The 14,591-nt window shown below is 44.9% G+C and overlaps 1 pseudogene; it reads right to left on the bottom strand.

Annotated features, from left to right (window-relative positions):
* Nucleotides 1–1,410: 1,410 nt before the first annotated feature.
* Nucleotides 1,411–2,140, bottom strand: LOC118082838 (small ribosomal subunit protein eS6-like; annotated as a pseudogene).
* Nucleotides 2,141–14,591: the final 12,451 nt, after the last annotated feature.

The raw sequence follows: 14,591 nt of genomic DNA, 5'->3' as shown, positions 1-14,591 counted from the left end.
TTGGCTGGGAGAGATGGAAAAGGGGGCACATGCTGTAAAGACAAACATATCTTTGTAACTTCTTGTCTAGGAGTGTTACTGTTACCAATATGGCAGGATACAATTGATTCACTTTCTGCCTAAACCAGGCATAGGCAACCTTGGCCCTCCAGCTGTTTTGGAACTACAACTCCCATGATCCCTGACCACTGGCCCTGTTAGCTAGGAATCATGGGAGTTGTAGTTCCAAAACAGCTGGAGGGCCAAGGTTGCCTGTGCCTGGCCTAACTGTCAACTAGTCCATTGTATGGGTGTATACGAAGCCTAACTAATTGGCTTCTTATATATGTAAGCTCTTCAGATCAGGGACCTATGTTCTTGCATTCTATAAAGCACCAGGAACAGAGATACAGTGATATTACTAATTTAATTTGCAGGTATTTCAACAGCAAGCTTTTCGTTTAGGAATTCTGAATGTCAGACACTCTTGCCTTCACTGTATCTTGCTAGGCAATGTCATTGCAACCAGGCAGTCTAATGATAAGCCAAGGTTTGTGCAATCAGTAAAGGAAAACCTTTCCTTTATAATATGGAAAAGAGCCTGCAAGCACAGATTTGATGAAACAAATACTCTGAAATGGAAAGTAACAAGTCTGTCCCTGTCCCCCGGATCAGTCTTGTTGTGTTGCAACACAACAACCTAGTTTATGATTGATTTGACAGCACCCAGCAGTGCAGCGGACAGGCTCTAATGGGAACACTTACAGGTTTGGGAGAGCCTACAGAGATGTGGAAGTATTAAGCGTTTCTTTCTATTCAGTCTGGGGGAGATTTATTTTTCATCTCATTTGGAACCTATAACCAGCTGGGATTAAAAGATGGCTGGTTCCTTAGGACTTCACATGTGATGCAGAATCTCCCTCTAGGGTGAAAAGAAAAAGCCATACGAGGGTTTTTCTCTCAGCTGTTTTAATTCTCTTCAAGCTCCCACTCAACATACGAGCTCTTAGCTCAAAGGGGTTTGTTTTGTTTTGCTTTTTAAAAAAGAAATATATAATTGTAATTTATTTTTGGATTATTCTTAGTTTTAAAGGCAAAACAGCCAACATATTTTAGAGCAGGAAAATGTAAGATGAATTTATACGTACTGTACTTATTATCAACCAAATGATGAACAGAGATTATTTAAATGTGCATTGATAGCTTCAGAATATCTCCTAGATTTTGCTATAGGTGCGGATCCCATCAGGCATTCCTCAATTACTTTTTGGAGAAATAAAAAGCTCACATACTTAATAGTTGCTCTCTCTAACAGTATACGGGAGTTCTGTGATGAATGCCATCCTCCAGTGTCTCCTCTCTCCAATCCTCATATCTTCCCCCCCCCCCATAAATGTTTTATTTAATGTTTTTAGGAAGACAGTTCTTCATTTACTTCTGGCTTGATTTGTATTTATATATGGAGGCTCTCAAAGAAGAAAGTCTATGCCTCTTAGCTATTTGCTCTTGCCGTTTTTCCTTTGCCTCCTTCATTCTTTTAGCCAGAAGCTTGTTCTTTTGGGTACGCTGCTTCTTCAGAGCAATACGCCTGCACTTGTGTTGTAGGACCCTGGGAGTTTCCAAGAGCTGAATCCTGGGTGCTTTGGTCCTGGGCTTCTTCCCTTCCTTGTTCAATGGTTTTCTCACCACATACTGATGGATGCCGTCTTCTTTGAAGAGTTTTGAACAGCTTTCGGATTTTGCTAGCCCTCTTGGGACCAAGCCGGCAAGGCACAGTGGTGTCAGTCAGTCCAGGAATATCTTCCTCACCTTTCTTCACAATGACCAAATTCAAGATGCTTAAATTGGCATCAACAATGCAACCCCAAACAGATTTGCATTTCCTTTCTCCAGTTCTTCTAGAGCGGTAACATGAGTGGCCTTTACTGAGAAGCAGGCGGGCACGTCTGTGAGTCAGGACCCCATGCTTCATGGGGAAGCCTTGTTTGTCATTGCCTCCACTGATGCAGACAACATGTCCCTTCCACTCCTCGCCAAGAGCATCCACAGATACTTCTGTGGTCATGCGCTTCTCATAGAAGGCACGCAGCTTGCACTCATCATCTACTTCAATTAGTTTCTGGCAGCCGGTGGCTGGGAAGGAGGTGTTCAGTTTCATGGCACCGGCACGGGCTCGCCTTGGATCTGCCGCGGGAAAGAGCTCCAATCCTCATTTCAAAGTTAATTCATTCAATAGGAGAACCAATAGAATACCTTTCAAACTTTCTGCTTGAACTTGGGTATCTATAGAAAGAACCTCAAAGGCTGCTATCTGACACTTATCTAGGAGTAAGACCAATTAACTTAAATTGGACTGCCTTCTACATAAACATTTGTAGGACTGGGCTGCATTTCTGATACTGCTGCATGGAAGTTGCTCATCAGAACTATAGGGGCCCAATCTCCATCCAGGCAAAGGCTAAGGAAGAGACAGACATGCAAGCATTCCTGCAAATAAGACTCATTCAGCTACAACATAAAAAGACCCCCAGTGGATCAGACTAGTGATCTGATCCACCATCCTGTTTCCCACAGAGGCTGTCCAGATGCCTCCAATTGTATGGAACAGCTGCACTGGATTTTGCTTGGAAAGACATGCCTCGAAGGGTTGCATGTTCCTAATCTCTAGGAACCCTTCCAGATTACTAAGGAAGGCCTAAGCATCTTTCACATAAATACTCTGTTCTGCAAATGGTCCTGAGGATATTCATGTGATATTCCTCCAACCAGAAAGAAAGTACCTTTCCAGCAATGTATCCACCATTTATCATTTTCTCTGTGAGAACCCTCTGGAAATTCACTGAAGAACCCGAGGGTTCCTTGTGACATATGAAAACCACAGCTATTGTGAAATCCATGCATTCCTTGGCTCTTCAGCATCATTTCTCAGGCAGTAAACATCCCAGGCTGTGGTGCCACCGTGGTGGGACTTTGGGGGCAGAAGCAGTGGACATTGGTCCATTAGAACAAATGGGGTGCTTCCCCACCAATCTCCAGGGGGCAGCACCCTGTGCAAGGACAAGATTTGGCACAGGCACACACCTGCCTCTCCCCTTCTATTCTGCTCAATTCACTACATCATAGCTGTGGTGTCCTGTGGCACCTCCTAGTCTTTTTGCCCAGTGTGGCAGAACTGGGAACACTGCCCTAAATCCACCTCTGCAAGCTCTTACCTTACCTTACCCACCTGCCTGCTTCCTTACTTGCATCCAGTCCATGGCAGTGCTGTCAACTTTCCATTTTTTGCGGGAAATTCCTTTATTCAGCCCCATAGGATTCCTTATCTTCAAATCCGGGGGTTGACAGCTATGCTCCATGGGGTGGCCCTGGCAGTGAGCCTTAGTCTCAGTACTGCCTTTGTAGAACACAACATAGAGGACAATAGAGACAGAACCAGAATCAGTTGGCATTGCCCATCATTGGCTCTGGTTCCACCTGCTGTTGGTCTTCCTGCCTTCTGCCCTATCAATCCCAGTGGAAACCATCCTCTACTGGGCAGATGTATGGGGTCCCACTCAACTGAATGAGCAGAAGCAATCCCCAAAACGAGCAAGGCAAAGCCAACTTGCTACAAATTTGAAGTGAATGAACCCATTTGAACCCATTAAAATCTGAGACCATTAGGTCCAGAGTCTCACCGATCTCAGAGGAGACAAGGAGCAAAAGGAAATGTTTAGGTTTACCATCCACACGGGTATGGCTAACCATGCACTTTTAAGTTATAACTTGAATGGAAAAGGCAATTGGAATAGTTCAAAACAAGAAGCAATAAAATAGCTTTTTTATTTTCACACTGACTGCTTGAACTGTTTAATCTTGACTGTGGAAAAAGGTACATGCTTCATTGTTCTGAAGTGCAGAAACCAGAAATGTGACAAGATCAGGAGTTCATGTGCTAACCCAACATAACTTGGCATTTCCTTGGCGCTGTCAGATAAAGAATCAGTGTTTCACGAACCACAGCTGCTTGCATGTTCCTGATATATTGGGGTTGGTTTTCAGTCACTCCATTCAAGTGAAACCTTTCCGGACAGCATTCAAGTTTCTCAGCACAGCACAGCAAATATCTTTGTAAAATGTTAACCATCTCGACCACAAAGAAAAGATCCTGTGTTGTGGTTTCGTTTGTGTACTTTTAATGCTAGCTCTGAGGCCTCCCCCTCCCAAAGTCTAACACAGACATGTAGAATAACAAGCTTATCTCCTGGTAAATTATCAAACCCCAGACTGTAAATCTAGCCCCCTGATTTCTAGATGAGCTCCCAAATGGGAACTAACTAGCAAAACATTTTGCTATTATCTTTTACTAGGATTGCTAACTTTGACTAGCCTGTTCCTGTGCCAGCATCCTGAAAAGCAGAAATTTAGCAGATGATTTTTGATTGACATGTGATGTGGGAAATTTCACCAGTTTAATGTCTTTCCGTCGAGTTGCTAAAAATCTAAGGGCAGGGACTACAAAATTATGTGTGATGAAGCTGAAATGAGAGATACTGAACATTGTGTCCAGTTGGAAACTACCCCCTCTCAGCTTTTTTTTTTTTTAAAAAAAAACCCAGTGTGGTGTAAGTGGTTAGAGTGCTGAAGAGACCTGGGAGACCTGGGTTCAATTCCCACTCAGCCACAAAGCTCATTGGGTGACCTTGGGCCAGTTGCTCACTCTCAGCCTTACCTACCCCCAGTGTTGTTGTGAGGATAAAATGGAGAAGCGGAGAACTATGTATGCCACCTTGAGCTCCTTGGAGGAAAAGTGTGATAGAAATGTAATAAATAAATAAATGCAGTGTGTGTTAACTCAGTGCTTAAGGAAATGTATTATGTGCATGCTTTGATGCAGGCATAGGCAACCTTGGCTCTCCAGATGTTTTGGAACTACAACTCCCATGATCCCTGACCACTGGCCCTGTTAGCTAGGGATCATGGGAGTTGTAGTTCCAAAACATCTGGAGAGCCAAGGTTGCCTATGCCTGCTTTGATGCAATCTTTAGGAAATGCTTCTTTAACAACTGAGCCCTTATACCAACACCAACCTTCTGGATTCAGTCCTGATTCAAAATTCAACCAAAAAACTATTATGACCGTGCCACTTTCATTTATTTCTTTCTGTGCAGATGAGCTCCGAGTGGGCGGCAATTCTGATCTACACCATGACAGGGCAACATGTTAAAGACACACACACCCCTCCATTCCAACCTAGGGTGGCTAATTATTATTAAATTAAGCACGCTGGTGCAAACAAGTTTGGTTCCATGAGTAACCTTTGATCACGGGAATTGCAACTGCGGGAGAACTATGCTCCCTTGGCCCCTTTCCAAAGAACCATAAAACAGCCAAGTCCCCAGGGCTGGCCCTATGGCCAGGCTGGGTGGCGCAGGGCGCCAGGGCACCGTGCCACCAGGGGGGCACTGCGCGGCTGTGCCCGCCAGCCCCACTGCGTGCTGCGCCCGCCCACCGCGCTGGGAAACGGGGCAGGGCGGGGGCACCAGAGGGATCTGTCGCACCACGGCGCCAGGGCGCCAAATATACTTAAGACGGCCCAAAAAAAGAACCATAAAACAACCATATCTGCACCATACATTTAAAGCACTATGATATCACTCTTAACAGTCATGGCTTCCCTCAAGAATCCTGGGAACTGTTGTTTGATGAGGGTGCTGACAGTTATTAGGAAACTGTCACAGAACTACAATTCCCAGAATGGCTTATCAGGCTGTCTTCCCAAGGAACTCTGGGAATTGTAGCTCTAGGAGTCCCTGAAGAACTTTCAGAATCCTCAATAAACTACACTCCCTGGGTTTCTTTGGGAGGGCGAGCTATGGCAAAGTCACTGCCTGGTTGGTGCCTGCTGGTGTATATAAAAGGACCAGGTATAATAGTGCTTTAAATGTATGGTGTGTGGATGTGGCCTACATCGCTATTGCCCCATAGTGAAAGGGATATGGATAGCCTTGCACCCAGGGATAGCCTCATTGCAAGGAGGGTATTCCATATCCTAATACTGACAGTTTCACAGACCACTGGCAGATATAAGGCAAATAAAATAGATAAAGTTAAAAGAGAAAATGGAAAAAGAACAGAAAAGGGATGTTCTAAGTGGCTGGCATTTTCAACTCCACAAAATAGGTGCTTGCGGTCCTATTGCAGGAAAGGGGAGCATGGGGCACCCAGATTTTGTTGGACTACACCTCAGTTGGTTAGAGTGTGGTGCTGATAATGCCAAGGTTGCAGGTTCGATCCCTGTTTGGGACAGCTGCAGATTCCTACATTGCAGGGGGTTGGACTAGAATTCAGGCATGTCAAACATGCGGCCCTCCAGATGTTTTGGCCTACAACTCCCATGATCCCTAGCTAGCAGGACCAGTGGTTGGGGAAGATGGGAATTGTAGTCCAAAACATATGGAGGGCTGCAGGTTTGACATGCCTGGACTAGATGTTCCTCAGCGTCCCTTCCAACTCTACAGTTCTATGATTCTATTATCCCTGGCCACAAGCTATGGAGGCTGCAGTCTGTTTGGACTCTGGAGGGTCACAAATTCCCTGTATAACCCTTGCAGAACCACAAACATGGACCAGTGCTTTCAATAATCTTGATTGCTTTAGGCAGGGCTGAGTTAGGGGGAGGGGGCAGAGGAAAAATTGTACTTCCTTAGTAAATCAACTCTATAGTTTGGATGCTGTGGGAACAGGATTTCCTACAAAGGGAGGCAGTGACTTGGAGAATATTATCTGGATTCCTCACAACAAATGACAGGGCATTTCCTGTGTGTGTGTGTGTGTGTGTGTGTGTGTGTGTGTGTGAATGAGAGTATAAAATGCTGGACTACCTCTGTTAGTGCAAACTCCCTGTACGTATCACTGCAGGATCTACATGCCTGCAGACTCAGGGTGCCAATCAAATTTGACAACAAACTATCACTTATGAAGTAGATCTCCAACTGTGACAGGAACACTTCCCTCGCAGTGTCAGTAGTAAAGCAACACTTAAATGCTAGTGCTAACATACTTTGTGAAAACAATTTTTGAGCAATATGGGCTCATACTCTCTAGTTGCTTTTTGTATGTGCTTTCATTTAAAGATAACGTGCAGCTCAGTAAGAACTAGTGTGTCTCCCTTCTTCTGAAACGATTCACTCTGCATGGTGCAGAGGTCAAATCTTGCATATTCTCATTCACTGGTTCAGAGCTATGGCAAAATCATTTTGATGAACTCTGACCATGTTTTGATTAGTCCTATAGAAGTTGCCTTATATAAAGTCTTCATAATGAGTATGGTCACCCACAGGTCACCATTTATGGCAAACTAATAGCCTAGCTCATGCAAAATGGTAGAATGCATGCTAGGTAACATCTAACAACAGTGAACAGGTCAATATAAAGAAATCAGGGCTGTTGATGTAGAAATGTGGCCCATGCAGTGCAATCAAAGCTACCCAGAGTGTTTGGAGTGCAACGACTGAGGAGGGAGCACAAGGGCTTCTGCCTCTTGGATTTGGGTGACTGTCCAGGCTTGTGTGTGTGTTTGTTTCTGGCCGGTGACCTTCAGATGACATTGGAAGTGTGCTCTCCCTGAGCACATGGTCTGAGGGGTATGGCTTCTGGTGAGTCAGGTGACTAGCTGTGGGCGGAGCTAGTCAGTGTTTGGAGTGCAGAGACTCAGGAGGGAGCACAAGGTGAGCTGAGCTTAGGAGACACTCTGTAGGTTTTGTGGGTTTGTCTTTTGGGGGCTGTGTGTGAGGAAGTTTGTGTTCTTATTTGTTTCCTTATTTGTTTGTGTGCTTGTGTTTGTTTTCTAGGGCTTCTGCCTCTTGGATTTGAGTGACTGTCCAGGCTAGCGGCGCGCGCAGTTTGATCCATCTTTTAGATTTAAGGCAGCAAGTCTCACACGTTTATTGGGGGAGACTAGGCCTCTTCTTTTCAAGATGGAGGGGGAGGGAACAACTGTAGTCACCTGCAATTCCTGCGCAATGTTTGTATTCTTGCCAAAGAATGTAGGCAGCTACACCTGCAGCAATTGCAAGTTGGTTGCCCTACTAGAAGACAAGGTCCAGCAGCTTCAGGCCCATGTATCTATGCTCCAGGGAATTAAAGAGCTGGAGCTTTTCTTGGATGCAGCAGAGCGCACTGTCTGCACCAAGGAGGAGACAGGGGACATCCCTGAGGAAGTCAGTTTCCCAACACAGGACCCAGATGTATGGAGGAACGTGACTCCATACATCCAGGAATCACTCTGAGTGTTTAGTACTACACAATCGATTTGAAGTGCTCTCCCTTAACATGGAAGACGAGGAACAGACTCCATTTGAAGATCTCTCCCTCATCACAGTAGATCAGGAATATGAAGACGAGCAGCAAAGTCAGTCCTCTGGGAATATGCAGATGACCTTGGAAGGGACAGCACATGGAAGAATCCCGACCAAGCCTATGAAGAGGTGTGTAGTGGTGATAGGGGATTCCCTACTGAGGGGTACAGAAGCAGTGATCTGTGGGCCTGACAAGATGTCTCGAGAGGTGTGCTGTCTCCTCAGGGCCAAGATCAAAGATGTAACAGAACGGCTGCAAGGAATCATAAAACCCACTGACAAATACCCCTTCCTTTCGGTCCATGTGGGAACCAATGACACTGCAAGCCATAGCCTCCAGAAGATGAAAAGTGATTATGAGGCTCTGGGCAGGAAGTTGAAGCAATTAAATGCACAAATTGTCATCTCATCTCATCTGTCCTACCAGTTGAACGACATGGCCCAGGGAGAGAGGGAAAAATAGGGGAAGTGAACAACTGGCTTCACAAATGGTGCAAACAGGAATGGTTTGGATTCTTAGATCATGGTCTGCAGTTTCTTAAAGATGGACTTCTGGCAAGTGATGGGCTGCACCTCACAAAGGTTGGGAGGAATGTTTTTGCCATGAAACTCAAAAACCTCATCAGGAGGCCTTTAAACTGACTTATGTGGGGGAGGGAGACAGTAGTCCTGAAGGTAGGAGTCTATCAAGTGCTGAAGTTGATCATCCAAATGTCAAGGACCAAATGGAGCAAACAGCACGCAGACCTAGTGGTGGGAGGAAAATATCCTTAAATAAGAGACAAGGGGGAGTGATCAATGGTCTTCAATGTCTGTATACTAATGCACAGAGCATGGGAAATAAACAAGATGAACTTGAGCTCTTGGTACAGCAAACTAAATACAACATAATAGGCATCACTGAAACCTGGTGGGATGAGTCTCATGACTGGAATGTAGAAATAGAGGGATACAATCTATTTCAGAGAAATAGACCAAACAGGAACGGGGAAGGAGTAGCATTATATGTCAGGGATGTGTATACCTGTGAAGAGATCCAGGATTTAAAACTTCAAAGCCAAATTGAGAGTATCTGGGTCAAAATTAAGGAAGAGAAAAATAACAGTGATCTAATTGTGGGAATTTACTATAGATCCCCAAGCCAAACTGAGGACACAGATGATGCCTTCCTGGAACAGATGACCAAGCATTCAAAAGGAAGTGAGATAGTAGTAATGGGGGATTTCAACTATCCTGATATTTGTTGGATGTCAAACTCAGCCAAGAGCATAAGGTCAAAAAGATTCCTCACTGGCCTTGCAGACAATTTCATTGTCCAGAAAGTGGAAGAAGCAACAAGAGGATCAGGCATTTTAGATCTGGTCCTAACCAATAGTGATGACCTGCTTAGTGGGGTAGAAGTGGCAGGATCATTAGGTGGGAGTGATCATGCTCTTCTGGAGTTTATTGTTCAGCGGAAAGGAGCAACCAAGCATAGTAAGACTCAAATCCTAGACTTTAAGAAAGCTGACTTCAGAAAACTTAGGGAAACGCTGGGTGAGATCCCATGGACAGAAATACTAAAAGGGAAGGAAGTTCATGATGGTTGGGAGTTTGTTAGAAGGGAGATACTGTATTTAAAGCACAACTTCAGGCAATACCAATGAGATGGAAACATGGAAGGTGCCTAAAGAAGCCAGGGTGGCTATCTAAAGAACTTTTAACTGAGTTAAGATTTAAAAGGGATATGTACCAAAAATGGAAAAAAGGGGGAAATCACCAGAGAGGAATTCAAACAAATAGCCAGCACGTGTAGAGACAAAGTCAGAAAAGCTAAAGCACAGAATGAACTCAGGCTTGCTAGAGAGGTTAAAAGCAACAAAAAGGGCTTTTATGGGTATGTCCGTAGCAAAAGGAAGAACAAGGAAACAGTGGGGTCACTTAGAGGAGAAGATGGAGAAATGCAAACAGGGGACAGAGAAAGGGCAGAACTCCTCAATGCCTTCTTTGCCTCAGTCTTCTCCAAAAAAGAAAACAATGCCCGACCTGAAGAATATGGAGCAGATGATTCAGCAGGGGAGACGCAGCCCAGAATAAGTAAGGAGGTAGTACAAGAATACTTGGCTAGTTTAGATTTTTTCAAGTCTACAGGGCCAGATGAACTAAATCCAAGACTATTAAAAGAACTGGCAGAGGTGATTTCAGAACCACTGGCAATAATCTTTGAAAATTCCTGGAGAACAGGCGAAGTTCCAGCAGACTGGAGGAGGGCAAATGTTGTCCCTATTTTCAAAAAGGGGGAAAGAGAGGACCCAAACAATTACCGCCCAATCAGCCTGACATCCATACCAGGAAAGATTCTAGAGCAGATCATTAAGCAAACGGTCTGTGAGCACCTAGAAAGAAACTCTGTGATCACTAAAAGTCAGCATGGGGTTCTGAAAAATAAGTCATGTCAGACTAATCTGATCTCATTTTTTGACAGAATTACAAGCCTGGTAGATGAAGGGAATGCTGTGGATGTAGCCTATCTTGATTTCAGCAAGGCCTTTGACAAGGTGCCCCATGATATTCTTGTAAAGAAGCTGGTAAAATGCGGGCTAGACAATGCTACCATTCAGTGGATTTGTAACTGGCTGGCTGACTGAACCCAAAGGGTGATCATCAATGGCTCCTCCTCATCCTGGAGGAGTAGTGACTAGTGGGGTGCCACAGGGTTCTGTCTTGGGCCCAGTCTTATTCAACATCTTTATCAATGACTTGGATGATGGGCTTGAGGGCATCCTGAGCAAGTTTTCAGATGACACCAAATTGGGAGGGGTGGATAATACTGCAGAGGACAGCATCACACTACAAAATGACCTTAACAGATTAGACAACTGGGCCAAAGCAAACAAGATGAATTTTAACAAGGAGAAATGTAAAGTACTACACTTGGGCAAAAAAAAAAAATGAAAGGCACAAATACAGGATGGGAGACACCTGGCTTGAGAGCAGTACATGTGAAAAGGATCTAGGAGTCTTGGTAGACCACAAACTTGACATGAGTCAACAGTGTGATGCAGCAGCTAAAAAAGCCAATGCAATTCTGGGCTGCATCGATAGGACTATAGCATCTAGATCAAGGGAAGTAATAGTACCACTGTATTCTGCTCTGGTCAGACCTCACCTGGAGTACTGTGTCCAGTTCTGGACACCACAGTTCAAGAAGGATACTGACAAGCTGGAACGTGTCCAGAAGAGGGCAACCAAAATGGTCAAAGGCCTGGAAACAATGCCTTATGAGGAACGGCTTAGGGAGCTGGGTATGTTTAGCCTGGAGAAGAGAAGGTTAAGGGGTGATATGATTGCCATGTTCAAATATATAAAAGGATGTCATCTAGAGGAGGAAGAAAGGTTGTTTTCTGCTGCTCCAGAGAAGCGGACACGGAGCAATGGATTCAAACTACAAGAAAGAAGATTCCACCTAAACATTAGGAAGAACTTCCTGACAGTAAGAGCTGTTCGGCAGTGGAATTTGCTACCAAGGAGTGTGGTGGAGTCTCCTTCTTTGGAGGTCTTTAAGCAGAGGCTTGACAGGCATATGTCAAGAATGCTTTGATGGTGTTTCCTGCTTGGCAGGGGGTTGGACTGGATGGCCCTTGTGGTCTCTTCCAACTCTGTGATTCTATGAAGTCCTACTTCCTAATGTGTGCTTACAGAATTGCAACATTAATGTGCAATTTAAGCATGTTTATTCAGAACAGGACTGACCTCCATGTGGCATGCATAAGATTACACCCTTCATCTACTCCTTGATTCATTGATGCTAGGGTAAGTCCCATTCGGACTTGTGTTGCCTAGATGAAATATATTTTTGTAAAATCTGGTTTCATAACTGTTGTAAAACAGATACAGTAGTTGAAAGCCAGAAAACACTTGTGCTGTTGGTTCCACATGCAAGAAGGCTAGAGTCCAATTATGCTATTTATCATGTCTACAGCATCTTTCAGTGTATAGACTGGGATTTTTTTTATTCCATTTACTCTCACAATCCTGAGACACAGGTTAAGCTGAGAGAGCAATTTCTTCAAGGCCACTCAGCCAACAAGCTTCATGGATGAGTGGGGATTTATTTTTCAACTTAATTTGGCAGCATTTGTGTCCAACAGTGTTATTTTCCTTTAACCCTGCCTGTCAGTTAAGAGTCCTTGAAGTATGGCAAGAGTCATGGGCTTCACTCCTATGAACACAGTTGGCCTTAGTTTTGAGTAAACATGCATAGGATCAAGGCTGAAATTCTATGGATACACTTACTGAAAACAGTGGAACTTTTATTTGAGTAAACATGGATAGGATGTTGCTGCATTCTTCAACTAGTTTTCTAAGGAACAAGTCTCAGTGAACTCACTAGAACTTAATTCTGGGAAATATGTATAGGATCAGGCAATAGTATAGTGACCATCACCTTAAGAATATTTTTGTTGTTGCTGGTATCCATCTGTTTCGAGAGACAATGGAGTGCGCCTGTAAGGGGGGGGGAGGCAAACTGCTGGAGAATTACAGCACCTGTGGCTGCAGAGGCCAGCATTCAAAACTGCTGCCTCCCACATTGTTTTTGCTGTGCTAGCAGCACTGAAATGACCTCTCTGGAGCACAAGACTGGGCAGTGTGTTTTGACCCTGAGCTGGCCAGACTCCCCTCTTGGCCTTACTGATGTGGTCCAGAGGAAAGCAGAGCTATACATTTGGCACCAGTTGGGCTGCCAGAGTTGCTGGAAGGGGGCATACAAGGTGCCATGGATGTAGCCAGGATTTATCTTGGGGGGCATGCTATGTGCTGGGCAGAAGCTCAGTTAAGTATTTTTATTGATTTACTTGATTGGGGGGGGGGCTATGCCCTGGCTATGCTCATGCAAGGGACTCCACTCCGGATTTGTGCAGAGTTTACTCCTTAGCCCTTTCTTCTCCCAAAGATGTCCCGCAAAGCCACAGGTGTGGATTTTTCTTCAGGGTTGACTCCTGAAGTGTTTCTCATGAATGATTATAGCTGCAAGCCAGTGGAGATTCAGAATTAGAGTTTTCTTTCTCCTATATTGTTGTTGTTAGATGGGTCACTTTCCCAGGTTGAACTTCCCTCTACAGCATGTGTAGTAACCACCTTCTTGACCATTTGATGGTCTGTTGGTTTCATCCACTCCCTAGGAAACACATAAAGCATGGGTAGATCCTTCAGGACCATGTATTTAACCTCTTAAAACTGACTAGATATCCCAGACCGAAGGCTAATGTTGAAAACAAAACAAATGTGAAACTGACTCACCTAAGTTTGATTGTTTCTTAGGGCAGCTACTTTAAACAGGTAGATGGGCCAAGCAGCAACCCAACAGGTGTAATTTGGGTTAACTAGAAATGAAGAGATGGTTAAACTGCACCTGCTGATATGCCATGCAGCTGCTAAAGCTACATAAAGCTTTGGAGGGTGGGGGGGATGGAGAGGGGAAGAGAGAGAAGGCAGCCTAGCAGCCAAAATCTTTGTGAGTTGTGCTTGGTACCATCTTAAGATGTTGCACACAACTTACAATTTATTTAACCCATTATCCCAAGAGTGCTTCTGGTAGGGAAGGCGAGCTGTATACAGCTGCAATTCTGGGCACACTTACTTAAGAATAAACAACCATCGACGTGCCTTACCGAGGAGTAAATAGGTCTTACACCTGAGTAAGCATTACTCAGAATTTGGTGGCGAAAACAAAAAGAACATAACATACACATCACCACCCCAGCGATCTCCAAGCTGCACCTTTCCGGGAGACACACGAATATCCTTTTTTTCTCGCTAGAAAAGCGCTTGGTAGAACCGCGAAAACAAAGCAATCGGACGAATTAGGTAATTCAGCACGTTCTCTTTCTACTTCATGCTTATGCAAAGCGAGCCTGGGATTCCCCCTTCTGCCGGTGCCTGTGACAAAAAAAACACAAAAAAACCGTGAGGAAACACACACATCTCGCTTCTCCCCCCCCCCGGCTGTTCCTTTCCATTTCTCCTCCCAAATCCACGCGCACACACCGCTCCCCGCTCTGTCTGCAAAAGCAAGCTGCAAAAGAGCCCGAGAGGAGCGTGGCCGCAGTCGAGGTCGAGAGACACAGGGCGGTTGTTTCCTCAGCCGCACGCAGCCGATGTCGAGCTGCCCTCTCCCGCCGGACTGCTTTCCCATGCTCGAGCAGCAGGAGGCGCTGGCGGGCCCCTCTCCGCTGGGCTATGGGCTCCCGGCCGAAATGAGTCTCTCATTCCCTCTGCCGAAGCGCTGAGAAC

Source organism: Zootoca vivipara, chromosome 3 (assembly GCF_963506605.1).
Source record: "Zootoca vivipara chromosome 3, rZooViv1.1, whole genome shotgun sequence".
NCBI classification, from domain to species: Eukaryota; Metazoa; Chordata; class Lepidosauria; order Squamata; family Lacertidae; genus Zootoca; species Zootoca vivipara.
This window is presented reverse-complemented; position numbering and strand designations above follow the sequence as displayed.